The sequence below is a fragment of the Dermacentor variabilis genome, chromosome 7 (genome assembly GCF_050947875.1).
Source record: "Dermacentor variabilis isolate Ectoservices chromosome 7, ASM5094787v1, whole genome shotgun sequence".
Taxonomy (NCBI): Eukaryota; Metazoa; Arthropoda; class Arachnida; order Ixodida; family Ixodidae; genus Dermacentor; species Dermacentor variabilis.
The window spans coordinates 54,042,839-54,059,326 of NC_134574.1; the positions used below are offsets into that span (position 1 = coordinate 54,042,839).

The window sequence follows — 16,488 nt, forward strand, 5'->3', positions numbered from 1 at the left end:
CAGCAGCAGCGGCACCAGAAGAAGCAGAAGCCCAACAACAACATTAACAACGGCAAGGTGAGCTGGGATGCAGGCCCTCCCAAATCGCTTGTTCCGCACTCGGGTAACAATAGTCGAAATAGCATCAGTACACACGAGACTCAGTTAGAAAGAGAAAATAAGGTCCTCAGACAGAAGGTAGAGGAGCAGGATAAAAACATTGAAGAGCTAATGAGAGCAGTTAGGGACCTCCAATCGGGAGCCCCTCACAGTGCATCGCATCCACAAGAACAGGCATCAGAACCACCCGAATACTTTGTCAAGTTCATGGCAGAGATGAGACAGAAATTCAACATAATAGAGCAACGAATAGAGATGCAAAACACAGACATACGCAACATGCGTAAACAAGAAAGAACACAAGGGGTCAAAGACAAATTTGACCAGCGACGTCCAACATTAGGCCTGTATTCAGATAACTAATCGTGGCCAGATCCAATAAAAGAAAAGTCAAAAACGAAAAACTTGAAATCTGGCAGTGGAATTGCAGAGGCTACCGAAGAAAACAAGGACAATTACAACAGTTCCTCAACAAGCAGTTAATTCCGCCCGACGTCCTTGCTCTGCAAGAGAACTGGGGCTTCACGCCAAAATTACAGGGGTATACATGCCAAGCAAACGAGGTCACTGGTCGAACAGTCATTCCGATCAGCAACACCCTTGCCGCCACAGCACACCACAAGATTGCTGACACAGACATAGATCATGAGATTACCGAAATTATACCGAAAACGAAGAACGGGGGAAGTACTTTTATTGTAAACGTATACAGTCCTCCAAAGCAGAAGAAGGGCAAATTCACGCACCTCTTCCACGGTGTGAGCAGGCTGGCTAAAAACAACACGCTCGTAATCGTTGGAGACTTCAACGCCTAGGATCCTAGCTGGGGATACAAGACCACCGATAAAAAGGGTACGACAGTCAAGGAGGCGGCTGACAACATAAACTGCCATCTCTTAACGGACCCAGAGATCCCCACCAGGATGGGAAACAGCGTCCAGGAGGACACCAGCCCTGACCTCACCTTCGTAAGAAGAGCGAGACAGGTGGTCTGGGAAAATATGCTGGAAAGCCTGGGTAGTGATCATTACATCATAAAGACGCAAATCGGAATGGCTCACGTAAAGCGTCGGATAGGTACAGCAAAAATAACGGTTTGGGATGCCTTTAGACAAGCCTATGATGGACATCCGCTGGGCGCGATACTGTCAATCGAGGAATGGGGGAATATGCTGAAGGAAAGGCAAAGCGAGTACACCAAGGAGATTGACCGCACAGAGCAAATACCGGAGGTTGACTCTAGACTGCTTCGGCTATGGGAGGCAAGACAGAGCCTGACCAAAAGGTGGAGGAGACAGAAGTTTAATAGGAAGCTAAAGCTGAAGATTGCGGAAATTACGCAAAAGACAGAAGAGTATGCGGAACAATTGGCGAGAGCAAATTGGCAGCAATTTAGCGATTCCTTAAGCGGAACCCTGAGTACCACCCGAACGTGGAGCATACTGAAAGCACTCCTGGACCCGACTAAAACCAAGTCGGAGAACAACAAGGCCATACAGAGGCTGGTTCACCAGTTTCAGGGCTCAGAGTATGAGCTCATAGAAAGAGTAAGGCATAAGTGCTTCGAGGACGGTGACCCAGCAGCCTACACGGAGTGCTACAAGGGGAAAGAAAATTCTGATCTGGACAGGCCTATAACCAAAGAGGAAGTATACGCAGCAATAAGAAATGCCACTAGGAATACGGCTGCAGGCGCAGACAAGATAAAAAATTACCGACGATTACGTTACTTCCTAATGCGAAATTTGAGCGCAGCAAATAAGCTGTTTCACCTTTTGGATAGATTGAGGCAAAGAAATCGAGCAACACATGTATGCGCTATCACATAATTTTTTTTTATTTTTCACACGTATTCCTTTAACAAAGACTCCACTAACAGTTCTTGACAGTCATGAAGGAAGCTTTGTGGTCGGAGAAATAGACTGATATATGTTCGACTTGGTACACCAATGCTTGATTCTCAAAGACGAGATCTATACAAGTGCCTCGCGAGGTTGTCACAGCCGTGGGGGAAGCAGAGGCTAAGCGCCGCCGCCGAGAAGACCCTGCCGTTCGCGCCGCCGAAGCGGAGGCTCATCGCCGCCGTCGAGAGCAACCAGCAGTAAGCGAGGCTGAAGCAGAAGCTCATCGCCGCCGCCGAGAAGACCCTGCAGTTCGCGCCGCCGAAGCGGAGGCTCATCGCCGCCGTCGAGAGCAACCAGCAGTAAGCGGAAGCGGAGAGGGGCGGCGTGTACACCCAGCGGCAAACGATGGGGGCAGAAGCGCGCGCAGCAAGCGGACAACACGATAAAGGGAGGAGGGAAGAGATAGCAGCGACTGACTGATGCCGCTGACGGCGATAGTGAGTCAACCCCAGCTATCCGCCACACAAGAACAGGGGGGGGGACCCTTTCCTCCTCTTTCTGCATGGCGGCGACGGTGTTCTATGCAGTCACGTTATCTTGACTGTCTAGCGGCGTCAGCGCATCCAGCGGTATCAGTCGGTCGCTGCTAGCGCTGGGGGGATGAAAGCGGGGCGGAGCTGGTTACGAGGCCGACGACGACGCCGACGACGACGCCGACGACGACGCGAAACCCAGGAACGGACGCCAAAGAGCTGCGCTCTAAAAACGCGCTGATTCGCGGCCTCAGTGATGAGCTGGTAGTCGAACTTACTATTTCAACAAGCACTGGGCGGAGGAGACAGTACCCGAGGAGCGGAAGCATTCGGAGGTAGTGATGATTCCAAAACCTGGCAAAAAACTGCAAGTAGAAAATCTTAGACGAATCTCTCTCACGTCATGCTTAGGCAAGCTGTACGAGCGGGTGGTTACAATGAGGCTACAAAATTATATGGAGGACAACGAGCTGTACCCCCCAGCCTGTTTGGATTCCGCGCTAAATTATCGACGCAGGACGTGCTCCTCCAGCTCAAGGAGGAGGTGCTCAGCAACGTCCCACGAAACAGCGAACACGTTATCATGGCACTGGACATTAAAGGAGCCTTCGACAATGTCAGCCACGAAGCCATACTCACAGGAATGGATAGCCTGAACTGTGGCAGAAGGATTCATGGCTACGTCAAGGCGTTCCTCTCTAACCGGACAGCAACAATCGGCCTGGGAGCAGTCAGATCAGAGAAGTTTCGCATCCCAAACAAGGGAACTCCTCAAGGGTCGGTCATCTCCCCCATCCTCTTCAACGTCGCAGTGATCGGGCTCGCAAGACAACTCGAACAACTTGAAGGCATACGGCATGCCATTTACGCTGACGACATCACGGTATGGATGAACCGGGGATAGCTCAGCGAAAAATAGAGTGCCTGCAAAAAGCGGCCACTTGCGTAGAAACCTACGTTAGGGCCAGGGGCCTGCTCGACGGAGAAGTCCGAGCTCCTAAGGGTGTGGCGAGGCAAACAAAATCGAACGGTCCCTACAAGCGATGAGCTCAGCCTCAACGTATACCTCGCGGGACAACGCATTCCGGAGAAGACCACCATTCGGATCCTGGGAATTGTGGCTTCAATCCAATCAACGGTGCAATCATACTCTGACACTGCTGAAGACTACCACCATGCAGGTAGCCCGTATGATCAACAGAGTACCTAGCAAGAGACACGGTATGAAGGAGAGCGACACACTTAGGCTAGTCACGAGCCTCGTGGTTAGCAGAGTGGTGTACAGCCTTCCCTACCACAAATGCATCAAGCAAGGAGAAGAACAAGCGGACGCCATACTGCGAAAGGCGTACAAAACTGCGCTTCACCTGCCGCAGCGCACATCGACCGAGAAACTGCTGGTCCTGGGACTGCGCAATACCTTCAGTGAACTAAGAGAAGCACTACTATGCTCTCAGGCACGTAGGTTGATGCAGACCCCCACGGGAAGGGTGCTCCTGTAAAGATATGGCGGCGGCAACATGATCCAAGAGATCCAGCGTACCGAGGCCATTCCGGACAAGTATCGCAGTACACTGCGAGTCGCACCGATACCCAAGAATATGGACCGGAACCTGCACAAGGCTCGTAGAGAAGCAAGAGCGGAGTACGTGCAGAGAACCTTGGCGAACAAGGACAACACAAGGTATACGGACGCGGCAACGTTCGTCAAAGACAGAAGACACAACAGCAGAGCAGTGGCGTCGGTGGATAATTCGGACTTCAAGGAGATCACCAGCGCATCACTACAGGACTGCACGGTAGTCGAGGCCGAAGAGGCAGCTGTGGCTCTGGCAACACTGGAGGGCTATTGATCTGGCAGGTGCCTAACAATAATAACAGACTCTCAAGCAGCATGCCGTAATTATACAAACGGCAGAATTGGGCGCAGAGCACGCCACCTACTCTGCTCATGCGACCCGGGAAACAAAGTTCAGCATACCATAATCTGGGTATCAGGGCACACTGGCATAACAGGGAACCAAGAGGCGAATAGGATAGCTCGAGGGCATACCAACCGGGCGTCCGACACATCCAGCCTTGAGGAACCCGAGTCAGTACCCATGGGCTACTCAGATATCCTAAATTATTATAAAGGGGTCAGACTGACGTACCCACCCCCGGATAAGGTTCTAAGCAGAGAGGATGCTGTTGCATGGCGACAACTGCAGACGGGTACTTTCCCGAATCTAAACCTTCTGAATAAAATTTTCCCTACACAATATGAGGCTAAGTGCTCATGGTACGGAGAGAAACCAGATCTGTACGACATATCATGGGTCTGTCAAAATATTGAGTCCCCAACTATCTATAAAATTAAAAACCCGAGTGCGGAACAGTGGGAGAGTATGCTTTCCAGCGTAAGCTTGAACGGCCAAAAGCGCCTAGTAGAGCGAGCTCGCGGGTCGGCTATACTCAGTGGAGCCTTGGACTAGGGCACCAACCCTGTGATTGCGGACAGAAGAATCCATCAGAAGATGGAAGAGGCCGTATGAAGCCGCGAAGATCTCTTTTCTAGAGCCCAATAAATGTTTTTTGATCCGATCCGATTGTAATGCGTTTGTAATATTTGAATTCTTAGCTTCTTGAGGAAATGATTGTGTGGCGCAGTGTTCTTTTCTCACTTTGACTAAGGGCATTATTATGGTCTGTCGAGACTTTACGTGTTTTTCGGTTTCTTTTTTTTCATTGATTTATTCAGTATCTTAAGAACCATACGGGCATTAATTTTGGCATACTTGCTCGACCTTAGAAACTGATTTTTACAAATATTGCCTCTCTGCTTGCGTATATCTCTTGCCAAGGAGAATGCGCGGGGAGGAGGGGGGGCGGGAACGAGTGAAAGCAGAGAGGGCAGGAATTGGGCCCCAGTCCCCCCCGGCAGATTGAGAACTCGGCGCTTTACTTTAGTGGCCTAGTGCTCGGCGGTGAATCTCAGATTAGGCGCACTTTCGATATAGCTTGATAATATTTATTAAAAGTACATGTCAGCGACAACTTGCTGGAGAGATTTTGACACCGTCCAAGGCGACCGAAATGAGTGACTCGACTACGGCTATAAAAAACAACTGTGGCGGCGCCGCAGTGGCAGTAGCTTATTCCGAAAACCATGTGTACCTTTTGGAAGCTCTACAAATTTAGTATCGGCGTAAGCTTTCCAAGCGGCCCTTATATTTTAGATTCTTGCTAGTCCCATTCGAGCGATCCGCACAGTCCAGCCCCAGCGCAAATGGCAGGAAAAGTTCAAACGTCTTTCTGTCACATTTCAGATTGATTTCGCCGGAAGCTGCCAGACTAAACCGCAAGCTGCCACTGTCGCCATGAAGCTGACAAGTGTATGGATGTCATTGCACCTAACCTGCTGCTTATCAAAATTCCAGGAACGTTACGCGTCGGCAGCGCCTACTTATTGCCAGAACACCGCGACGTCGTCACCACTTGAGCGATCCGCATAGCCCAGGCCCCGCCCAAACGGTGGGAAAGGCACAAACATTTTGTCTTCTGTCACATTTAAGGTACGCATTGCTCATTTTTTATGTTGTCACTTTAGCTGAAAAGGGCCCTTGCGGATCGCTATTCTGGTATTCGCTATGCCGTGAAATGCCGAACTTGAAAAAGAGAGTAAGTCCCTAAAATTGTTTCTTCAAGAGCTAGCAGACGAGCTTCGAACAGCACTTGCTCTCAGTGAGAAAAAAAGCATTGTATCAGTAAAAGGAAATTATAGAAATGCAAAGCACTTGCATTTTTTGAGCAATGAGTATAGCTCCATCAAAGCTGAACGAAGCGCTATACTACTGAGAGCTACGTTCTGAAGAATGAAAAAGAGGAATTAAAAAAAAATCGAATGCTGTCCTCGCAAAAGAAGTCGCACAATTCCAACAATATTCGCGCATGAAGAACGTTGAGATACGTGGTATACCGAACACTAAAGACGAAAGCCTTGTGCAACTAGTAGTGGACATTGGCACGAAAGTTGAATACCCTATTGCCCCTTCAGACATTGATACCGTGCACAGAGTATGCACTGCTAAATACCCGAGGGCAAATAACGCAACAGTTAGGTTTGTCTCCAGAGACAAAAGGAACAATTTCCAGAGAAAAGCCTAAAAAGCTCGGGTGACTGCGAAAGATCTCGGTAAAAGCACAGATTCGAGCCAAGTGTACGCAGTACACTTGGCTCCAATCTTTGCTTTTACCGAGTATATATATATATATATATATATATATATATATATATATATATATATATATATATATACTCTCATGAACCCACATACTCGCATATACACATGCACACCCATATCCATACAGAGCCACTGGGGACTACATAAAAAATACTTAGGGTGGCTTGTGTGATTCTCGTGGTGAATACAAATGAAACAAGAAGACGCCGCTGAACATTATATAGACACATATATACACACACACATGCATTCATATACCCGTATATGCATACACACTCATATGCATACCTACATATATACACACACACACACATATACGAGGCATATATACATACTTTATATACATATTAGCCGAAAGGATGTACACTTAACCAATAATATAAAAATCCTGCACATACAAGTCTCTCAGTTGTTGGGCCGTTATTTGCGTGACATCAACGCCTAGATTATTACATTTATTTAGAAGCATTGGTATTGTGTATGACGGCTTTTCCCTCAAATAATTTGTTCTGGGTGTGACCACCCGCCATACCTCTTTATTACTAGTAACATAAGATTTTTCATTGAGTTCAAGGTTACAAAGTTCTCGTAGAAAGGAGCAGTTCAGTTTTATTTCCCGCCTAAATGCAGTTGTTAACTTGTAATGGTATAACTTTAACACAGAAATTGTGTTGGCTTCTTGAAATAAGTTTGTAGTATGGGAGTTGTAGGGGACATTAAAGAGCAGCCGAACAAACTTCTTTTGCAAGACAAGTAGTTTATGCAAATTAACAAAGGTAGTTGTACCCCACACCAATAAGCAATAACAGAGGTACGAATAAAAAGCGAGTTATAAATGAGAAGTTTAACTTTAAACGGCAATAGTGATTTACCTTTCCACGTCATGCCAATGACCCTAGATAACTGGATTGCGACTGCGTCAATGTGTTCGTTCCAGAACATATTACTCGAAAACGTTACGCGGAGAGTTCTCATACTAGTGACAATTTCTATCATTTTTTCCCCCGTACATAATGTTAATATTTGAATTCACTGGCTTATTTTTAGGCCTAAAGACCACAGCTTTGATTTTTTTTGTATTTATTTCTAATTGGTTCATTATTGACCAGTCCCTCAGCTTAGAGAGCATGAGGTTCGTTTCATACTCTATATCTGTACAGTTTATTCCCCAAACAAATATACTGGCGTCATCAGTACGTTTCACTTTATTGCTTTATCAGAAACTTGCTTATCTGAAAACACATGCCAACATATCCACTCCCTGGCTATCACCTGGAGCTCGCTTGTTGGAGAAGATTATCATCAAGCACTACAACTAGCAAAGCTGTACATGGGGGTGTAACTCTTTACGTAAGAAACTGCGTAATATATAGAGTTAGAACATGCATCGTTTTTAGATCTACATGGTGCGAAGCACTCATTATAGAAATACCACCAGATAAAGCAGCCAGAAGCCTTGTACCTCATAAACATCAACGCACATTGGTAGACGTCGTCTACAGGTCACCGCAAAACAACAATCTATCTGAATTAGATAAGTGGCTTGATAACAACAGTAACGATACTATTCAGATTACTATAGTGGATGATATCAATATTGAAATTAATCGAACCGACATTTCTAGCTACACAACTTAATAACAAGCTACGGATTATAACAGCTAATCGGATTACGAACACGCATTACTAACTCAAGGCAGAGCACATTGGATCACATAATCGCAAGCATATCTGACAACATATTTCCAAGTGGAAAGTTACCATCTGACATTCCTGATCACCTTCCTATTTTTGCAACCATCACATCCAGTAGCTAGTTATGTCCTCAGCAAAAGCGTATAGCATACAAACATGACATCATTTTTGATGCCCTAATGAAAGAAAATTGGCACTCTGTATGTTCGGCAGACACAACTGCAATAAATATGAACAGTTCACGAAAATATTTATTAGATGTAAAACTAGGCGAATGTGTTTTAATGGTATCCAGGAGAAACGCAAAGCGAAAACCGTGGCTAACTGCCGGCACTCTAAAGCCAACACCTCACACATAACATGCATAGGAAACTAAAGCGAAAACCACATAACGTCACTTTAGAAAACAAAAGTATAGGTACATACAAGAAAAAGCTTGAAAGCCTAATCACGGTTTCTATGCGAAATTGTTTTCACGCTAAATTTAAACAACCACGCGGTGACTCAAAAGCTACATGGAAAGTAATAAATTCTGCCCTAAACACCTGCAACACAAACATTATATTTGGAATCTCGGTAAGTGAAACGATAGTAAGTGATCCTACTATTATTGCTGAAAGCTCCAACAGTCACTTGACTACAGTGACCAATAATTTCATTGTAAACAATTCACATACATCATAATTAGTCACAGTCACAGTTACAATAACTAAACGTTCCAGTTTTCTTTTTCTTAAGCCTAGCGATCCTCGTGAAGTCAGCGACACAATACTCTCTTTAAGAAATACTTCATCAACCAGTCTAGACTTGGTATCTGCACCACTGCTGAAACACTGTTCGGTTATTTTATGCGAACCCCTATCACATATCATTAACGAATGTTCGTTTCGTAGCCGTTCCCGATGCTACTAAGAATTTCCAAAGTTGTACTAGTGTTTAAGAAAGGGGATAAGATGACTATCTCCAATTACTGACCAATGTTCGTATTGTCTCTGTTTTCTAAATTTTTTGAGAAAGTAGTGCTTGCCCGACTAGATCAATTTTTCACAGCGCAGAATGTTTATGCTAATGAGCAATACGGATATATAAAAGGAAAGTTCACTGAGGCCGCCTTAATTAACATTGTGGAAGAAACTAAAATAAACTTAGAAATTTATTAATCATGGTTATATTCATGGACCTAACCAAGGCATTTGATCTTGTGAACTACAACACATTACTAAAGAAACGTGAAAAGTATGGTATCCGGGGAACACCCTTTAGAACAATTAGCACATATTTGAAAAACAGGCACAGGTTAACAGGTTAACAGGTTAACAGGTTATCAGGTTAAACAGGTAACAGGTAAAACAGGTTAACAGTATATGGTCATCCCAAATGATAACTAACAGCGGAATTCCCCAGGGATCCATATTTAGCCTTTTTCTTTGTCTAGCATACAACAACGATTTACCCGACTATATTTAAGAAAGCTGCATTTTATACGCAGACGATACCAATATTTTCGTGACAGCTGGTACGGAAACAGATCTTTACAAAACGGCAATGATGTGCTGCTAAAACTATTTAACTGGCTTCAATTTAACTGTCTTTGGCAATTACAATAAAAAGTAACTACATAATTTTCGCTGAAAAAAGAAACACCCGACTAGTGAAAACTAAATCAATAAACTTCAACAACTCTACTCTAGAGAGGATTAACTAGACGAAATTTTTGGGCGTCTACCTCGACAGTCGACTAAAGTGGCATGAACATATCCATGAAACTACGCTAACCAATTATTAGAAAATCTCAATACTGTATAAACTACGTTACATTTTTCCTTTGAACACACTCCGTACTCTATGTAATTTTTATACACTCGCATATTACGTATGCTATTACCCTATACGGACTCACGTACCCCGCCACTTTATTGCCAATTATTGCAGCACCAAATAAAGCACTTTGAGCTATCCTGTTCCTAAAAAGACCGGACTCAATCACACTCGCGTGCCCATTGCTTAGTATACTAGCAGTTGAACACTGCATTGATTACCACATTCTTGTTTTGCTTCACAACATCATGCACAGAATTATACTATGTCCTTCTGTAAACAGGATTTGTCATTCTCCCACTAATTATGAATTATTTACATTCTCGCATGCCGCACCGCAGCTCTGGAATAAATTACTGACCGATCTAACAGCACGACATGAATTTATCAGCTACAAAACTAACCTTCGCTTTTTTATGCTCGCGTTACTTGCTTAATGAGTATGTACCATATTTGTACTGTCTCGCACATTCTCACGCGCTCTAGTATTTCGCAGCATATAAGATAGTGGCTCCCTTCACAACTCCTACGAAAGTTATATGGCCCCACCTTTATACCACACGCAATCTACTTATCTTCCTGCTAGGAGAGCAAATGGGCCAATGTGGTCGCTTGAGTGGGCTGGTTCTTACCGTCCGGTAGTGCGAAGAGTGGAATACAGACAAGCAAACCGAGTGACGCCACTGCGCTTTCTCACGGTCTGTCCATGTGCTCTTGTATTTTAAGATTTTCGCCTTTCCGGCAAAATGCAGCCGCATTTAAAGGCGTTGCGAAGCATGCAGATTGAAATAAGCGCGTGGCGGTGACATATGACACTTCAGTAGCCACAAGCGACGAGAAGTGGTACAGAGAAGAGTGAGAGATGTGCGCTGTGAGGAAATCTCCGTCGCTTATCTGTGCTGCTTTTCTTGCCAAATACTTCTTCTCGGACTGAAAGAGAAACGAAATTCTGCTCCGTTTGCCAGTTAAGGTATTTGTACACTCATATGCAAAACATCTAGCCAGCCCTTTTCACGAAAAGAGTGATTTCACGAAAATAGCGCCAAAGCCAGGTGCGCTAGGTCTGGCTTTGGTTGTTCCACCTGCTCTCGTATCTAACCATGCAGAGAGCGCTCGAGACAGTCGTGTTCGCGCATGCGCCACGCCGTTTTCGCAGATTGTCAATTTTCGGCGCTTAGAGGACAAAGGGAAAGGAGAATCGTAGAATGCCTAAAAGGGGGCGAAGAAGATTTTATGCAAAATTTCCAGGATATAGCATGTAAATATTCATAGTAGGAACAGCAGAAGATAGCTACTAGTAGCGGCGAAGCAGCCTTCGGAGCCCACCGGATCAACGACATCGACTGGTGCTGACTCTTCTAACAATGGGCTGGTCTGGCCTTAGATGTCCTTGCCAACGCAGGCTATTGTTCTACGGAACAAGGCGGCGCAGGTGGTGACGTCACCTACATTGCATTCCTTCTCATCAGGACACAGCATAGAGTGGGATAATGTGGATTGTGTGGCCGGAGACGCGAGGAAGTAGAAACGCCTGGCCACGAGAGCCAGAGCTGCGTGCAGCTCGAGAGAATCGAGCGTGGAACGATTCGGACGCCAGCTCCCTGACGGGTGCTTCAATTAGCAGTCTTCTTCCACTGGGTGCCTTGCGGCGATACGGACCAGATAAGGCCGATGTCCCGCTCTGCGCTTGCTGTTCACCGGGCGACCGGCGGCCTGCTCCGGTACAAACCACCTCGAGAGGTGCTCGTCTTCCGATTGCCTCGGGGACCGCCCATGACTACAACCACCCCGGCAACGACAATGACACACCGGCGAGTAGGACGGTCGATGTGTGCTTGCGCGCGTTAGAAATTCCAGGCATTCTAGACTATGACGGTTATCATTGTTCTTAGAACGACAGAACGCTGAGCTAGTTGGTAAGGATACATAACGCAAAGAAAGGATAAAGCGTTCGTGGTGTCCACTTTTCTTCTCTTGTGTCCGTATCTGCACGCCTTACCTTTTCTTTGTATCATTGTTTTGTTAGTTGCCGAGTGTGTAAATTATCGTGTCTGTGGAGTATAGTCGGTGTATACCGTACAAAGCACCTGACTGCCATGTCCACTATTAAGGATCCTAGGCCCACATTATCTATCTTATCACAGATAGCTTTAGAAGTGGGACTCCAAGGAGATAGTGGGCCACAACTGAGCTTGTACAGAACGCAGGACAGCCTTGGCTCTTTGCGTTAGGTTGTATCCAAAGATTCTAAGCTCGAGAAATAGCGTGGGATCGTAAGCCGCCTTGGCTGGCTAACGCGGGCGACGAGGGGTCGCACCGAGAGAGGCATACGAGCCGTAGCCATCCAGAGCTCGGATCACTCAGTTAAGCTGTGGAGTTAATTATAGAGTTTCTAAGCATATTACCCAAAGGGAAATATGGCGCTGCCCCACTCTTGTATGCTGCATGGAAATGCCGGTATAGGGCGACTTCACATTGGCATCATCCTCGGAGAGCGAGGGCGACAAGTCAAGAGAGTGTTGCTTCCCAAAAAAGAACATTCTCCGTAAAACGTCCTCTTTGATGCTTTCCACGTTAAGCCATCCTTTGCTAGATGTACACTGCCGCCACCAGCGCGGTCGGCACGTCAGTTCTTGGCACCGTAGAAAGTGACTTTCGATGCCACTCCAACCTAAATCGGCATACAAAGTTGGTTGGCTTAACATGGTTGGCTGCCGGCTTGCCATGTCCTGGGTACCCGCCGTGGTTGCTCAGTGGCTATGGTGTTTGGCTGCTGAGCACGAGGTCGCGGGATCGAATCCCGGCCACGGCGGCCGCATTTCGATGGGGGCGAAATGCGAAAACACCCGTGTGCTTAGATTTAGGTGCACGTTAAAGAACCCCAGGTGGTCAAAATTTCCGGAGTCCTCCACTACGGCGTGCCTCATAATCAGAAAGTGGTTTTGGCACGTAAAACCCCAAATATTATTATTATTATGTCCTGGGTGAATTTCGGCATATTTGGGGTCAAGAGACTCAGCAAAATGCAAGACGCTAGCTGAGGTCAGGTTCGCCGTCCTTTGTCCCCCACCCCTACACGCCAGGATTAGAAAGGGCAGAAAGAAGTCGTACAAATGAAAACGTAGTCGGTATTTTTACTACAAGGTTTATTCGAACTCTTTCTTTAAATACATTCTTTTAGGTAGCGCTTGTAATTACTCTTCTTGCAGCTTTTTTTTTGTTTTCCAGCATTTCCTATATTCCCCAGCACGGCGTCCCGAGCGCACAACCCAACGCTGATTTTGTCCCAATTCTAATATTTTTATGCTTCTCCAAACTCAAGAGCAAACAACACAACGCAGCTAGGGGCCCCAAAGTCTTCAGCCACTCTTATAAAATTCTCTAAGTAGTCCCGGGTGGTCGGTGCCCCTTTACCATTTCACGTCGAGAAAGCCACCTTCGGGTAATTAGCGCTGGGTGCTGGCTGGGTCATTCACCCCACTGGGCATTTCAGCAGATTGCCTGGAAGCTCGAGTCACCGTGATGGAGGCTCCAAGATGCATGTCACAAGAACAGCAAGATAACAGAATACTAAATGACATGCACAGGTGAAAGCGTGACCAGCGCAATCAAAATTGAGTGTTGGGTGCTGTTATTAGCACGTAAATTAGCTTTCTCTTCAGGTCTCGCGCCCTGCTTTTTTGAAGCGATGCCTTTTGTGCTCACAACGGATGTGCCGGAACCGAATGATACAGAAATGGAACCGTTAATTTCCAGGCGCCAGTTCTGAAGTCGAAATCAAGGAGCCAAGGCTATACTTGCCTCACTTAGTTTGTCGCTAGAACATTTCACTGAGTCTGCAAAAGCGTTAGCTTTAAAATTGTCCCAATATTAAGCCGCAGTGTACTGTCATATAGAACCAGACAAAAAAATGCGGGGTTCTACTTGCCACACGATGATATGGTTATAAGACTCGCAGTAGTAGGGGACTCCGGATTACTTTGACCACCTGGGGTTATTTAATGTTTGGCCAATGCGTGGTACACGGGAATTACAGCATGTCACTTGGGCTCTTGAAGTTGTTCGTCAAAGTACAGATTGAGTATAGTATTCCGCGAAGGTATTGTGTGAAAAGTGTAGTATTGGGTACTCACTCAATGATAGGTCTCTCAGCTTCGTAAAAGAGCGTGTTTCTTGGTCTCTACAAGGGACATTCTTGATATACCTCAGGTATCTGAGGTATATAAAGCCATCTTCAATGTAGCAACTGACACACAGATGGAACGTGTAACCATCACGATATGTTAGTAGACATAGCTGGACAATTCTTTGCAGTCAAATGGTAAACACAGCAATTGGACAAGTTCTTGCTAAAAAAAAGGTCAGACCTAAAGGTTTTCTGCAAAGAGAATATGGGGAGGGGGGGGCGACACGACTAGACTTTCACTTCTGGACACCTCTGGTTTAAACAGGCTAAGGAACCATGACGCAAATTCTAAGTTACTGACGAGTCCCGTCTACCATTGTCTTGTCACAGTTATATCGTTTAACGTCCACGGAAATGTGGGCCGTCTCATCTGTCTTATGTCATTGCGGAACATTGAACTGTCTTGATGTCATTCAGAAAGTACCTGATGAGTAACGGGATGTTACCCTTTACACTGTGACAGAAGGTCATTGGAAGTCTCATAAGGCTAGAAATGCCGCAAAATAAATGAAATACAAACCTTAAGAACACCAGCAATAAGTATGCTTAAGGCCAATGTACCTAGAGATATATCATCCGAGCTTATAGTGTATGACAATTTATCAGCCTTCGACACCACGATTATGGCTTTTTCACGCAAGATTGCGGTTACTGCGCTCAAATTAGAACGTAAATGTATAGTCGTTATTAGCAACTGTTAAGCAAAAAAAAAAAGGAAATACGCTGCTCCTAGATATGGCTTTGTGGCTGTGGGAAGTAGTGGCGAGACATTCTGGCTATGAAAGAGAGCGCGGAAAAGTTGCAATGGGACCTAAGATATGCTATAGATGGCAAGGTGTTTATTGAAACTACAAAAATACACAGGTCCACACTACTCATGCCTACAAAACAGGCGTCAGCAGCGTGCGATACTAAGCAACGATTAGAGAAGAGAATTACATATAACTATGAGAAGCCCTATCGTAACTGCTAGAAATACTGGGCTGGCAATGGCGTGCCGGCTTTTTCGACATGTAACTCCTCAGGACCTTCCTTCGTGCTATCATCCCCGTGACGAAACGTCCGACATTTGATGAACCATGGAGCAGTGTGCCCCACAGGGACGCCTGCGGTGTGCAGGCATTCGGTCTGTCCCGCCACGGATCCAAACACCGTGCGCCGTGCGCGGCATAGCCGTCTCGGCGGAGAGAATATTCTAGTTGCTAAGCAGAAGCCGAGTACTAGTACAATGAGGATTCTCGTGGTTTATCTAATGTAGTCTGTTGGACATTATGTAGACAGGTTGTTACTAACTGAAACTGATTTATCTAATCTAGGGAGTACATCGTGCACAAATACAGTAGTCAGTGCCTAATGGCAAATAAAAAATGACAGCGCTTCATTTGGAAATGTTTGTTTTCTCCCCTTAGTAGGCGTAAAGCGGCCGCAGAATTGTGGTTCAATTCGGCACAGCAGAAAGTGTGCGTGCGGCGTGGGCATGCCGCACGCTTTCCGAAACGATGTTGCCCTAAATTATTTTCACACAGCCAGCTTAATTGCGCTTTCGAACGGACCAGTTTTTCTGAGGCCTTAAGCGTTGCTTGACGTCCGTGAAATCCTAAACCAAATTGCACGTACCAAGAAGGAGGGAAGAAAAGGAAAGCGACACGTTACTGAATTCTTTTTCAACAGCGCAAAGGACGAGACGAGTGCACGTAGGCAGCGCTGACCTTCTCATTTCCGCTGTTGAGAAAGAATATCACCAACTTGCCCAAGTTTCAACGACGTTATTACAAGCTGTAGTCGAGGCTTACTTGTCTGCAGAAGTTTTCAGAGCTTTGTGTCGCTCGGTACACTCCTTGATAAAGGTTGACGTAGAGATTCTTTGCTTAGGACTGTAGAATCATGGTTATAGATGTTTCGAACTTCTTTAGGATAGTTTTTTCGCACTTGTGCAGCCGTGTATTGCGACAGCAATTACACGGACGATATTTAGCGCCGTCGTGCTATCTTGCTATCGATGGCGCCCGCGCGTGGAGGATTAGGAAGCTACCAGATATGCGTAGTGCGTTTGACTCCAAAATGAGGAGGGGTTTGCGAATGTTAGAAGC

General features: G+C 45.8%; 1 protein-coding gene across 1 annotated transcript in view; it reads right to left on the bottom strand.

Moving 5' to 3' along the window:
- LOC142587442 (AB hydrolase superfamily protein YfhM-like) overlaps positions 1–14,498 on the bottom strand; it is an 83,990-nt gene extending 69,492 nt beyond the window's left edge. The window contains exon 1 of the mRNA XM_075698464.1: positions 14,346–14,498. The gene's annotated coding sequence lies outside the window, so the exon portion shown is untranslated. The remainder of the gene's footprint in view (positions 1–14,345) is intronic.
- Between the last annotated feature and the right edge of the window lie 1,990 nt (positions 14,499–16,488).